This window comes from Eptesicus fuscus, chromosome 11, assembly GCF_027574615.1.
Source record: "Eptesicus fuscus isolate TK198812 chromosome 11, DD_ASM_mEF_20220401, whole genome shotgun sequence".
NCBI classification, from domain to species: Eukaryota; Metazoa; Chordata; class Mammalia; order Chiroptera; family Vespertilionidae; genus Eptesicus; species Eptesicus fuscus.
Genome location: NC_072483.1, coordinates 64979344 through 64994324, shown reverse-complemented (window position 1 = coordinate 64994324; position 14981 = coordinate 64979344). Strand labels below are relative to the sequence as shown.

At 42.7% G+C, this 14981-nt stretch overlaps 1 protein-coding gene across 1 annotated transcript in view; it reads right to left on the bottom strand.

Annotated features, from left to right (window-relative positions):
- The window catches only part of DNER (delta/notch like EGF repeat containing), a 231884-nt gene that overhangs the window by 197825 nt on the left and 19078 nt on the right, over positions 1-14981 (bottom strand). The gene's annotated exons all lie outside the window — the stretch shown is intronic.

The window sequence follows — 14981 nt, the reverse complement described above, 5'->3', positions numbered from 1 at the left end:
AAGCTTCATAACAACCAAGGCAAAAGATGAAACATGATATCTAAGTTGTCTTCATCTGACTTTAATGATATGAATTAATCAGTAGAGATACAATTTCCCTAGCTCTTAACAAAAAAGGAAATTTCTATGTGTGTCATTATTTTAAAGGCATTTAACATAATAGATAATACCCTTAACAGATGTTTTACAGAAAGCACAAACCCATCTAGCCATTTCTTATCATGACCCTCAATAAAAACTGAGTGTATTATTAGCCTATCACTACAATCCTGTTGGGAGCTAGAAGAATATAGTCCAGGTGTAGAGCTTTGTGGCCTGCCAGCTGGTGCAGAAAAAACTCCCTCTGATATTGGTGGTTCTGAATGAAGTTGGATATCAGATGATTCCAAATGGAAGCCACCTGAAAGCACATGAAAGGAACTGACTGAATGCTATTCCTCCAAGGCTGAAGCCAGAAAAGGTTTTGTTTGGGCAGGAAAATATGAGTTGTCCTGACAGAGGGCCAATGGATATCTTGGGACAGACACATCATAAGAGATGTCTAATGGTTAAACTGAGTATGTCTCTAAAATAGCTCTGTATTGTGTCAAATGCTGTAACAAGTAGTTAGCTGCCCATGACTTTTCTTCTGCATCAAAGAGAAGGAAGAGATTCACTGGGCAGAATGATCCACACATCTACTCTGTCATAAACAGCCTGGATAATGACTCCTGTCCAATATTTCTTTTCCTCAGGACTAAGCATCCAGAGGGGACCACCAGGGTTCACCGGCAACAAAATGCCCATCTGGGTGACTAATGAGTTGAAAGCACTGTACAGAACTACACATCAAGATGCAGAAATGCATCTGCCCAAAATAGCATTTTGGTTTGACCACTCTGTGAAGTAACACACAGAAAAGGAAGGGAGGAAGGGAGGGAGGGAGGGAGGGAGGGAGGGAGGGAGAAGGGAGGAAGGGAGGGGGGAAGAGAGGAAGGGAGGGAGGGAGAGGGGAAGGAGGGTGAAGAAGAAGAAGAGGAGGAGGAGGAGGAGGAGGAGGAGGAGGAGCAGCAGCAGCAATATATGAGGCTGCAGAGAGTTTCTGACAAACCAATGCCTTTGGGAACAGAATATTTTCATCAAAAAGTTAATGGAGCAAACAGACAGCTTTAATGACTATTATATAAATTGCCGATGGTCACGTGTGCCTAGTGATGCTGATGTTCACCAGTGTACTTCTACTCTTTATGTTTCTTTGGTTTTATGCTTGCAGAATTTGGGGCACAGTTATACCATAGCATGTGCCCCGATAAATGACATCATTTAAGAGCTGTGTGTCCCTTACACTTATTACTAACCCCAGTACATTTTCTGTCAGGGATGTTGCATTTTAAAGTTAAAACAGAGATATGTCCATATAACTTAAATTGACAACAAGACTATATTAAATTTGTAATAAAACAGATAATATAAAATTTTAATGTAATAATGAAGGAGGAGGAAGAGAAGGAGAAATAAAGAAAGGAAGGAAGGGAGGAACAAAGGAAAGAAGATTTGGACAACAGTAGTGTGATGATTTTTTCCTCAAATAGTTATAGTAACAACAAGCTCTACCCTCCACTTGGGAGTGTGAACAGACCCATTTGTTAATTTGACCAAGGAGGGGCCCGCTGGACAGTATATGTCAGCAACCATGCTTTCTGGGGTTGATGTACTCAGATTGTATGTCATATGGTAACTGACGAAATACATATGCAGTAACACTGAGAGTTTTTGAAGCCCAAGATTGCCAAATGGTGCCCCTTACTTCATCCAGACTTAGCAAACTTTTTACAGAATTGAGAGAACTTTGAGGTCACATTCTCATGACTGAGTCCACCAGCCTTTGAACACAAAGCTCTCATGACCAGAAGGAGCCACTAAAGGTCTCTGCTCCTGTCCTCCAGCATTGTGGGATTGGTGCCTATTTGAAATACAATTTGTTCTTAGTCTCTGGGTTCCAAGAACATCTCTCTGTCCTCTTGCCCCTGTTTCAGGCCTAGAGCAATAAAGGCACTGTTGTGAGCCCTAGGGACTGCAGCATCTCTTCTGGGTTTTTCTATGCCCTGCCCAGTCCTGAGTAAATAGTTCCTTTGTTAAACTCTTCTTCTCAAATTACACAACAAAGTTGACCATGTCATCTGTTTTCTGAATGCAAGCCTGACTGGTCCAGAACCCTTGCTCTTAGGAACTAAAAAATGGGACAGCACAGATTCCTCTACCACCTTTGAGCTTTGCTCTCCAGGGAACTGTTCACTAGGGCTGTGCCTTCATCTGATCTTTATTCATTCACTTATCTCCAAATAACCATGAACTCTAATAGCGACAGCACTAGCTCTATTTGGTGGTGAGGGTAACCGCCGGGGTCCTACTTTCATGGACCTTACAATTCACCTGCAACATTGGATTTTATTTGGCCAACATTTGTCAAGAAACCAGAAGGAGTGTCTGTTTCCAAACCGCTGCGACCTAATGCGGAATGCAAAGGTGACTTCTGTCTTCACTCATCACCTGATGAAAACAGGGTGTTGGAAGGTGCCCTCCCGAAGGGAAGCCAGCTAGGAAATGAAGGGCATTCATTTCAGCATTAGTCATCTACTCACAAAGGTCATCTTTTATATAAAAGTCACCTTGTTCCAGAGAGTGTAAATCCTGTTACGTTGTTCAAAACACAGGAAGCAAGTGCATCTGGGAGTTGTTGATACAGAGGCTGACACGTGTGTGCATGCTCATGTTGAGGGAGAAGAAGCCAGGGATACCTGCTAATAAGTCTAACTTTGAAAGTAGTCCACTGAAGAGTAAGGCATATGCCACATTCCACAACATAAGCCACCAAAACCAAGTCCTCCCATGAGGACAAGTCAAAAAGCCTGTAAAGGAGCCATATTGGTTTCACAGGACCAGTCTGAAGTGCTGTAGCTGAGGTCAGCATAAGCTGACATGGACCCAACTCCATTCCTTGACTCCTTTTCAGGAATTCCCACTCTCTGCCACCCTCCATGCCCACCACTGCCAGGCACTGTCAGCTCTGACCCTGGGCCCGCATCCTTTGGTTCAATTCAGAGAGTCTGTGAACAGGGAGCTTCTCTAAGTTGACAGCTCATTACTGTCCAGAAGATGGCTGTACCTAAAGGCGGCACAACGCACAAAGGATGGCCGAAAGTGGATCACTGGGGGGCATCGGCTTTCCTAATTTCTCATCACTCGGCTGTCCTTCTAGGCTAATCGTTGGGAAACAGCCTTGTTATCTTACCTAAGGGATGGCACTCAAGTCTTACCTCCAATGTCTCAGCTCCCACTTCAAAAAGGAAATGACCAACAGGCTACTATTCTGGCCACCACATGGCTATATCTCCTCTTTACTCTTATAGCCTCAGTTGGGATGCGAGTAACATGGCCAGACACGGTTCTCAGGGCCTTTGACCAGCCTGTACATGGCCAGGGAGGTCTAGGTGTGTTGGTGAGCTGTGAACTCCATCTCCCAGGAGGGGCCAGCCAGACTTTCCAGGAAGCACAGCGGGGATTGCAGGGATGTCTCGGGAGACACCAAATGAAGGAAGCCTTAGTTCTCTGCTGATAGTGCTGCTGCTGCTGTGAAATCCCCATGACCCATGCTCACTGGGACCATCACAGAGATGGCCTCAGAACCAGGGCCCTTGGCTCTTTGGAAGAGTAGGCTGGGCTGGTAATATGGGAGATCTCTGGACCTGCACTCAGAAGGTCCAGGCTGCAGCCCCATCACCTACTGCGAGACCCCAGGCCAGTTACTACCTTTCTGAGCCGCAATCCTTCCGATGGGTAGATTTTCCTGCTTCAAAAGTTTGTTATGAAGATTAAATGCTTCTGAAAAGATGTCTGATATTTTTCAGATTAATGATCGTTTGATAACATTATATGAGCATGAAAAAAGGCACATAGCAATATATGCTGAATGGCTTGACACCAATTCTTTAGATCCTACACGAACATGCTGCTGTGGTTTTTGAGTGGCATTTTTGAGTGGCTCATGTTTGCTCCAATAAAGGACAGTTCTTTTAAGTCACCGTCCCTTCCCTGTTTGCAGAGACTTCAACAAAGTCCTCCTCCCTAAGCAGTGAAATTGCATGAGATAGTTTTGCACAGGACCTACAGCCATTTATCCCCAAAGGGCACTCCTGAGATGCTTCTAATTTCCAAGTCACTTGTGTGCATGATTATGAAGAACTGGAGGGAGTCTTCTGATGGTGCCCCCAGGGCTGGGATAGGATGGCACTGGGTCTATTTCTTTTGCAGATGTCACTGCCAGGATAGACTTGAAATTCTCCTGCAGAAATGTTGCTGCTCCATTTCATGAATGATCATAGAGCTTTGCAAAATGGAAAGGACACGTTGCACATTCCCCTCCCCCGAATGTAGTGTGGGATGCCCTGTTTACAATAACTTACAGCCTGCAGGTACACCTGCTCTCTGATTCAGGTGGGTATACAGGGATGAGTCTCACTTCTGGTTCTTGAGTATGATTTCCTGTGAAACCTCAATGTTGCCCACTTAGTATGTAGTGGAACCTAGAGAACTCGTTCTTCCCTAGTCCAGTTCCTCCATGCACTGGGGTTTCCTTATCTTCCTCTTGAAGCCTATCATTATCATCTTCTCTCCAGAATCACCATCCTATTCATCTAATCTTGTCTTTGAAATGTCAGCCTCTGTTTTTGTTGCAAAAGCTAGACCAGTGTTCTTCAACCAGGAGACGTCAAATTCTCTCAACACCTCCCTGCAGGATCTCACATAGAGTTGACCCCTCCATAGCACTACCTCTAACCCCCTTCTCTCTGGAATTTAGAGCCTTGAAAGAAAAGTACAGTGGTGTACTTCAGCATCTACAGGCAGCACAGCATCCATGCATGCTCTGTCTTTGGCATTGGGTGGGGAAGTCACAACAAAAGGGGGAAGAGATTGACAAAAACATACCAACTGATACAGAAGGACATAAAATGTGTTTGATGACAAATGATTTGGAAATGCATCTACATGTCTTCCAAGATGGACCCACAGAACAGGAAACCAGACTGCATGTTCTTGAGTGGAAGTGAGGGCCTTCCAGGTTCCAGAAGGCCCCCTGCAAGAGCCTCTGAGGATTTGGGCCTGACACCAAATCCTTTCTCATGCCTGGCATGAGAAAGATTCACCAGATGTGAGACCTCCCCTCTTTTTATACTCGCCTGCCCACACTCCTCGCAGAAGTCCATTAGACTGGTTATGTCATTGTCTGCACACCAATTGCAAAGAACCTGCCTGAAGTTCATTCCTGAACAAAAATCTTAGAGGAGAAAGAAGAGAAAAAATTACTGTGATACATAAGGATCCAAATCACCTTTAACCATAATTTATCTCTAATATAGTCCAAGAATTGATCTTCACTTTTTGCCCAAACACTAAGGTACATAAGGAGAGAAGGAGGAGAAATAAGTAGTCATAACATGTACTAAAAAATATTGTAAACACATATGTAAATATTAAAATCCTATATAATAAAAGGCTAATTGCAAATAGACCGAACAGCAAAACAACCAAACAACCAGTCGCTATGACATGCGCTGACCACCAGGGGGCGTGTGCAGAAAATAGTGGGCATGGGCAGCAGGTGGCAGAGCGCGGAGCATGGCGGGCGTTGGCCGCAGGTGGATGGTGGGGCAGGTGAGCGGGGACGCCAGACAAAGAGGGGGCGTTGGTCACTGTCATGGGGCGAGCTTCTGGTGGTTACTGAAAATTCTTTGCTCCTGCATGCCATGGTCCCACCTGGTGCTCACACCTCCTGCAGGCGCTGGCCCTGCTCGCACCCACTGCCATCGCTTCACGCCATCAGCAGGTGTGAGCAACGCTGGCACCTTCAGCACGTGGGAGCAGCAGTGGCAGTAGCGGGGGCTGCCAGCAGACAGGGAGGGGGCAGGGGAGGGGCGCGGCCACGGCAGGAGGGGCTAGGCAGGGGCACAGATGATGGGCCAAGACCCGCCCCTGTGCTCACCACAGCCTCGCAGCCCACAGTTCCTTTCAAGATGCATAAATTTATGCACTGGGCCCCTAGTATTATTATAAAAGAACTACATAGATTTGCAGCTTCACTTGTGCAAACTTTCTCTTTGGAACATCTCTCTCTCTACTATCCTATCCTACTCCTTTTTTTAGATAGAAAACAGAATTACAATCATTTGCCATAGCTTTAAAGCATTGTCTGACAGCTCAAAACAGTCATCTTAAGAGACATAACAGCACTTCATCAACAGCACCTTATTGTCCACTTGTTCATCTAAGCAGAAATGTCAAGCTCTGTGAAACCTACTAATGCCTTGTTGCACATGTCTAACAGTCCACTTGGTATTTAATAACATTTTGCAACTCTGTCTTCACATTTACTTTTGACTTTTCTGTATTTGCTTTCTGTCATTCACTCTAAGCTGAGTTTCATTACATGGCAAGTAAATATGTTGACCATGTGTCCATCCCAACATCTTTCACATCAAACTTGAGGCCAACTCTTTCATTCTTTGGGAGCACAGTCCCAAGCCCTCTCACATAAAAAATGGGGTGATTCACTCCACTCCAGAGGGTCAGGGTGTACTACTGCATATAATTATATGCAGCGAAAGCTATCTGACTCATTTGAAAAAAAGGCTATAAAAGTTAGGTCTCCCCCAACTGCAAAGAATCAGAAGGCATCTGATTCAAACTGACAGACATAAAGTAATGATTCTGGATTCATTCACGAAACCCTAAAATGCTAGAATAAGGAGTCATCCTCAACAACTCAAAATATACAACAAATTAAAGGAAGTCAAATGTTCACAAGAGTAATAATGGTATAAAACTCATTTGTCTCTCATTTGTCTCAAGATATGGCTCCAGGTCTGAAGGGGAAAGGATACAGAAAGAGTCTGGACACATTACTATGCCACTGAGTCATGGATGGCTTCTCAAAAAGACCTTGCCTGTAAATCTGCATCAGGGAAGAAACCTTCCTTCCCACAGTACATCTTTTGGGGCCCCCGCCCCCACTGGCCCACTCCTATGTTAAATGTACCCTGGGTCTCACTCTTGTTGGTGATTCCTGTGTTCCTGCAAAGCAGACTGCATGCACCTGGTAATTAGTATTAAAGAAGAACCAGTGACCCCCAAATGTCCATGTAGTTACTAATTCTGTCCTTCCTCAGAAATGCAGGTATCACTCAGTGAAGAATTTGATCGTCTGGCAACTTGGTCCCAACATTAAAATGCCCCATGTCAAGCTAGAGCCTAAATTGCCCCACCAAAGGCAAACAAGCAAGCTCAACATGCCCTTTTGAGCAATACCACGTATTAGTGGCAGCAAAATTAAAGAATCAGAGGACCCACTTATTTTTTAAGCTGTTTGACAAAACTAACATTTGACTTTTCATATCGCTTATCTTTCTCAACAATATAATTACTCTTGAAAGCAATGGTCACATAAATTCCACTTTCAACAAGTATCCCATTTGGAGAATGTGCAGAGAACAGGTGACAGGTCAAAAGGCCTGTATACTAGGTGTACCGGTAAATAATGCAGATTTTTTTCAATAGACAAGAGTTACATGTATGTTGATAGGTATGCGATTTGATATGTATGCTATTTTTTTGTATTGACAGCAATTTTCAAAACTTCATATGTCAAATTTTGTGAAGGTGTTAATATCATAGATATTTTTTCGCTTAAAAATGTCGAATTTTGTGCCAAAAAAAAAGACCATTTGTGGGAAGTTTTAATTCATTACTTTATTTTTTTTAAATATATTTTATTGATTTTTTACAGAGAGGAAGAGAGAGGGATAGAGAGTTAGAAACATCGATGAGAGAGAAACATCGATCAGCTGCCTCTTGCACACCCCCAGCTGGGAATGTGCCCGCAACCAAGGTACATGCCCTTGACCGGAATCGAACCTGGGACCCTTGAGTCCGCAGGCCGACGCTCTATCCACTGAGCCAAACCGGTTTCGGCCATTACTTTATTTTGAAGAAAAGGTTATCATATACTTTGGGAAGTTTATGGTGAACATGCTCCATCTCAAGATACTTGTGAACGCTGGTTTAAAGGCTTTAAAAGTTATGATTTCTATGTGAAAGACAAAGAACATCCAGGTCAACCAAAAAAGTTTGAAGACCAACAATTACAAGCATTATTGGATGAAGATGCGTGTCAAACTCAAAAACAACTTCAGAAAGATGAAATGTTGCTCAGCAAACAACTTCCGATCATTTACAAGCAATGGGAAAGATTTTAAAGGAAGGAAAACGGGTGCCACATCAACTGAATGAAAGACAAATGGAAAACCGAAAAGTCATCAGTAAAATGTTGCTTCGATGGCATGAAAGTCTTTTTTTGCATCCAATTGTGACTGGCAATGAAAAGTGGATTTATTTTGAGAATCCCAAATGCACAAAATCATGGGTTGATCCAAGTCAACCACCAACATTGACTGCAAGGCCAAGTCGCTTTGGAAAGAAGACAATGCTCTGCATTTGGTGGGATCAGGAAGGTGTGGTGTACTATGAGCTTCTAAAACCAAGTGAAACTGTTAACAACAAATAATCAATTTGAACTACACTTTGATCATAGAACGACCAGAATGTGCCTGAAGACACGGCAAAGTAATTTTGCTTCATGATGATGATGATGCACCACCACACACTTCAAAACCAGTTAAAGACACATTAAAAGATCTTGCCTGGGAAGTATTAACCCACCCGCCGTATTCACCAGACCTTGCTCCTTCAGATTACCACTTGTTCTGATCGATGGCACACGCACTTTCTGAGCAGCACTTCAAAACGTACGAAGAAGTGGAAAACTGGGTCTCTGAATGGTTTGCCTCAAAACAAGAAAAGTTCTATTCAGACAGTATCCACAAATTACCTGAAAGATGGGGGAAATGTGTAACTAGCGATGGACATTACTTTGAATAAAGCACTTTTGATGTTTCTCTTGAACTTATTGTGTTTTCTTTGATTACAAAATCCGCCATTTTAACTGGTACACCTAGTATATTCAACCAATGAATATCCACTTAACTCCTACCATACGCTAGGGCACTGTGTTAGTAGCTAAAGATACATTGATAAAGATTACCATCACAATCCCTCTTTTATGAGTAGCTTTAGTGGAGGATAGAAGTGAGGAGATCAAACAGTTATCAAAGAATTGGATAAAATACTAATCCACAATATGATAAGGTCTCAAAAGGAGAGGTATATGTAGTGGTGTGCTGATAAAAGCTTAACAACCAGCTCTATGGAGAAGAGAGAACTTTGATTTATAGCTTCTGCTAATTCCTATGGTGCGAACACTCCCACCATGACTGATTTCACATTACCAACATGACATCAAGTGACTTGCAAAATTCCAGAAAATTAACAATAAACTCTCATGGACTGGTACAAGCCAGCTGCAGAAAACCACTGATAAAACTCTAAAAGGAAAATGACCTAGACAAGGATATAGGCTGATTGAGAGACAATAGACTCTCCCCCAAGTTTTAACCCCAAGTCATGGATCCCAAACATCCCATCTCTGGCACAATAAAAGCATAATAGTAGATTGGATGCACCTGGTAATTAATAATAACTAGAGAAGAACCGTTGACTCCCAGATTGTCATTGTCAGGGGTAAAGTGATAGAACAAGGTCACTCTTTATCAACACTGGTGTTACTCCCTAAGTCAGTTATGTTCTAGAAGAAGGAGTTTGGCCCCTCCTAGAAGAAAGCACCCACACTCACAAAATCAGGTATTCTGCAGAATGTGTGATTTATAGTTTCCCTGACATAGTAAATCCCTTCCTAATAAGACCAAAAACCACCATCAACATTTTTGGTTATTTTTTAAGGAAATTCTACATCCTTTATTAAGTTACCCAGCCCACTCCTGAGTCCTGCAGAAGCCATGCAACTCCACTCAAGTAGAATGAGAAAGACTTAGCAAGGGTCTTCTAGGAAACACTATTCTTTCAAATTTTTGAATCCTTACCTCAAATCCTCATTCAAATTCAGGGGAGTTCATTAAGTAGGTTATGGAATATTACACTTCCACTAAAAATCATGCATCATGTAATCTTACCTAATAATAGACAAACATTTAAATTGACCATACCTCCACTACACCCACAGCCAATCAGAGTGAGTATGCAAATTAGAATGCCAAAGATGGCAGCCACCCAGCTGCTCTAGGTGTGGAGTGGCCGGGCAGGGCAGGATGCCTGCTATGAGAGGGAGGACGGGGTGGGAAGGGGGCGAAGGGATCTATAGGAGCAGAGTGCCGCAGTGAAGACAAGACTGCAGACTCCGGAGTCTGCAGCAAAGACAAAGAAGGCAGACTCTGGCCTGAGTCTGCAGCAAAGGCAAAGAAGGCAGACTCTGGCCGGAGCGAAGGCCTGGGTCCCGGGTGCTGGAGGAAAACCAGTGCTGGAAGCCAAGGAAAGGAAGGCCTATTGCACGAATCTCTTCATGCAATGGGCCTCTAGTACATTTGTAATTACCTATTTCTTAATTTAGTCAATGTTGTCTCAAGAAACTGGAAACAGGCACAACAGATTGCCAGATGCTATCCACATATTCTAGAGAAAACTATATTAAAGGGGAACAGAAATCATTCAAAATGTGAGGGAGACAAGTGGTGGGGAGATGGCACATGAGAAGGGAAGAGAGAGTTCCAACAATTTCTAACTGAATGGCCACAGATGAAGGCTATACTGCATTTAGGATCATAATGACATCTGAACAGGTGAGAACATATTTCAAGACTAGTTTACAAATTTACACACCCTTCCTCCCAAACCCAGTATAAAATTCAGCAGACTATAAACCAGTGATGGGCAACCTTTTGAGCTTGGTGTGTCAAACTTCGCCAAAAAACTGAGCATAACTCGGGTAGTGTGTCACTTTGAGGAAAAAAACTAACTCTAAGACTCTAGTCGCAAATGTTTCATCCTCAGGAGCAGCAAATGTTTCATCCTCGGCATGCGACCGCGTGTCATCAGAAATGGCTACGCATGTCAGTGCTGACACGCGTGTCATAGGTTCGCCATCACTGCTATAGACTGATATTTGCTAAGAAACCTTATACATAGAATTTTTAAATTAAAACTTGGTTAGAATTTATTCAGCTCCTAAGAACTGTGGCATAATATATTCTAACTAGAGGCCAGGTGCACGATATTTGTGCACTGGGGTGGTGGATCCCCTCAGCCTGGCCTGAGCCCTTTAGTAATCCGGGAGCCCTCAGGGGATGTCCAACTGACAGCGGAGGGCCACTGCTGCTGCACTCACCAGCCATCAGCCCCGGCTTGTGGCTGAGCAGTGCTCCCCCTGTGGGAGCGCACTGACCACCAGGGGACAGTTCCTGTGTTGAGCGTCTGCCCCCTGGTGGTCAGTGCACGTCATAGTGACCAGTCGTTCAGCAGTTTGGTCGATTTGCATATTATCCTTCTATTATATAGGATTACTGTAACTAAAGACAACTTTCATTGGTCTGATAAACTTTCTTATCTAACTGTAGTGAAAAATTTCACTGAGGTTATTAAAATACCCAAAAAGTTTCTACTAATCTTATTTCTTAATTCTTCTTACTGATATAATCAGCTAAGCAAGTGATATTGTAAAAGTTACACCTGTCACTTTATCTCAAAGCCACAAAGCAAGACAGAGAAGAGAATGAAAGAACTAGAGGGTGATGAAAACAAAGGTCAACCTCAATGAAAGGTCAAGACCATGGTTAGCAAGCATGATGGAAGAGTGGTTGTAAATGTTATTGCCTTCCATAACAATGAACTACAAAACTGAAAAGATGGGCTACAATTTCCAGGCAGACTGGGGAAATACATTTATTTGGTGAGATAGGTAATTATCTAACATCTTAACTGTATAGCATGAAGTTTTACTCTTACCATAGGTAAACAAATACAAAAATAAATATATAAGTAAGCCAGACTGACAACAATGAAATTACAGATTCATGAGCAAACAAATAAAGTGGTTATTGGCTTAAACTTGCAGGTAGTCTGTGTCTCAACAATAGATAACCAAAACAATGGCCAATGAGTCCCAGGACCTAAATCATTCTCCATTCATCAGTTAAATGGGGAGGAGGGGAGAAAAACTCCCTGGTGTCCTTAGGATAAAATAAAAATTTGACCACAATATATAAAACTTACATTAACTGGCCACGCTCTACCTCTTCTCTAATTTTATCTATTACAGGAGCTTCCCCTACAAAGAGAGATGCTGTTCTTGCTCTAATTTACAGCGGAGGAAACTGAGGCTGAGTGAGTTTAAGTTGCCCAGAGAGTTACAAAGTTGCACTGGGACCTGTCTAACTCCAAGGGTACTGCCCCCGACCCAATTTCTCTGGGCCACAATCTGCAGCATAATAAAAAACAAGCCTCCTATCAAATCTGATCTTCACGATTATGACCTACTTACAGCCCACAGTTCACCACAAATCAAAGCCATGTGGGCTATTTTTCAACAGAAACTAATTTAAAATAATTTATTTTTTGAAGAATTCTAATGAGAATTCACAGTTAAGGATAATTTAGATGAAAGCTGTTCTCCTGACCTAGTAAAGATAAAGAGACTGAGCATATGGTTTGGAATAAATGTGATTTTCTAGAATGCAATCTGGATAATCACTGAATTATTATAATCATTCTTGGGCTTGTTTTTATCTTTGTTGATTTGTTCCTATCCACCAGGACCACGGTTGTATAATAATAACATAACAAGTTTAGAGCACTCTGGTCTTCAGTTGCTTAGCAACCCACAGTTCTGAAGAGAATGAAGGATAAAGGGTCCATTGGCAAAATAATGCCAACCGCAATTCAACAGTTATTTAAAAGTTTTAAATTATTAAAACTATTGTGCCTAAATAAAGTATGCAAATGAATACTTCACAGGATCACTCATTATTTTTATTTCTACCATACCCTGAATTTTAAGTTGGAGCCTATCACTGAGTGAATGACACAAATGTACTAACTTGAACAAAGTATGATGAGAGCAGTATTTAACTTGGCTATTTCAGAGTGTCATTGTTCCATAGCAAAACTCTTAATGTTGTTAGAAAAATTAAATGAAAAAAAATGCATGTATATTACAAAGGACAGTGTCCCTCTGGCCATGCCTGTCCAATAAATGTCTGCTGTCACTGTCATCATCATCATCACAATCACCAAAGGGGAATGGACAAACTGGCTGCGCAGAGAATTTAAAAAATAACATACCTTCCACAAAGAGCACTTCCCATTCATTTCAGTGACTGTACATGTAAAAGTCAGGTTACGTGCTCTTCCTTTATTCATTTATTCAACAAATGGTCACTGAACAACTCCAGATGCCAGGCACCATACCAGGCTCAGAGCAAACACTCCTAGTAGACATGGCGACCAAGTAAACAGACGTGCAATTACAAGTCATAACAAGAACTGAGGAGGAAGCAAGCAGAAGTCTAAGATCAGTATGAGGTGGTCAGAGGACTCTCTTGGGAGCAGATAGTTAATGGATGTATGAAGGATGCAGTAGAGCCGGCCATGGCTGAGCCAAGGAAAGAGAAGCTTCAGGGGAACTTCATGTGCAAAGGGCCTGAGGCAGAAAAGAGCTTATATATTTGGGTTGTGAGTCTCTCCCAGGATGGGAGGGAGGTACATGGTAAGCTGGGGTAAGAGGGAGGTTGGAGAATAAGATGGGCCTGTATCCTTACAAAATTACTAATTATCCCAAAAGTGCTGGTGCCTCCAGAAGTCACATTTTATCAGGAAAATATACCCACATTTTCCCTCCCCACAAAGTGGAGGACCTCTAGTGGGAGGACCTCTAGTGGAGTAACCTCTTCAGTTACTGCCTTGCCCATCATTCCCACCCCACCATCACCCACCCCCCAGGTGCTGAGCCAACTTTCATCAGCGGCACCACACCCTCACCTGAGTGCAGAGAGGTGGGGTCCTGGGACGCTGCAGCACAGCTGCCTCGGAAGTGGTCCATGGGAGACTTCCATCTGGGCCAGCCTGGCCTGGCCTGGGCCAGGTACAGGTAGAAATTCAAATAAACCAACAGAGGCAAACCCCAGAGACATTCCTCTCTGGCACCTCATCCTGACCCTCACTTGGCCCAACCTGTGTTTGTTCAGGGACCAGCAGACCCTCCTAGCCACCTACCAAGAAACCTTGCTCAGGTCTGCCTCCTGCTGCCCCCCTCCTCCTCTGAGCTACAGACCCCACTCAGCCTGCGTCTCAGCACCCACTCAGCCAGAGAACATATCCCTGTATGGAGAGTGATGATTGTTGATGGCTTAATGCCATGTTCTCACCTGACAGTCCAGGTATGGACCTTCTGAACATCTTACTACCTGAATCCCAACAAGCAGCTTTACTGCGGAAAACCCAGTCACACCATGTTAGGGAGGAGCATCCTTCATGGACTTTATCGTCAACTCCCTTTTAATCACACTGAAATGTGTACAAACTACAAATTAAACCAAAATTTTTTAATAATTTAAAGGCAAAGGGTCCAATTGTTTTCAATGCCACTCTGTCATGGGATAAAGTGTATTTCCTTCCAGCTTTATTCTGTGCATCTTCCCCTAATTGTGATTATAACACTGGTTCACGTTAGCCTTTTTTTCTTTTCATTTAACATCCTAAGCACTAAGTTGTCTTTTAAAATGGCTTTTACAATGGTCATATAAAATTCTATAAGAACTAGACTTATTATGGGGATCACTGCACAGTGTGTACAAATATTAAATCATTGTGTTGTGCATCTGAAACTAATATAATATTGTATTCTGATTATATGTCAATTTAAAAATCTATCATTGAACCATGCAATTATTTAGACTGTCTCCTACTAATGTAATATTTAGATGCTTCCCAATTCTGGACTATTATAAATAATGTTATGGTGATCTTATAAACATCTTTGTTTATAA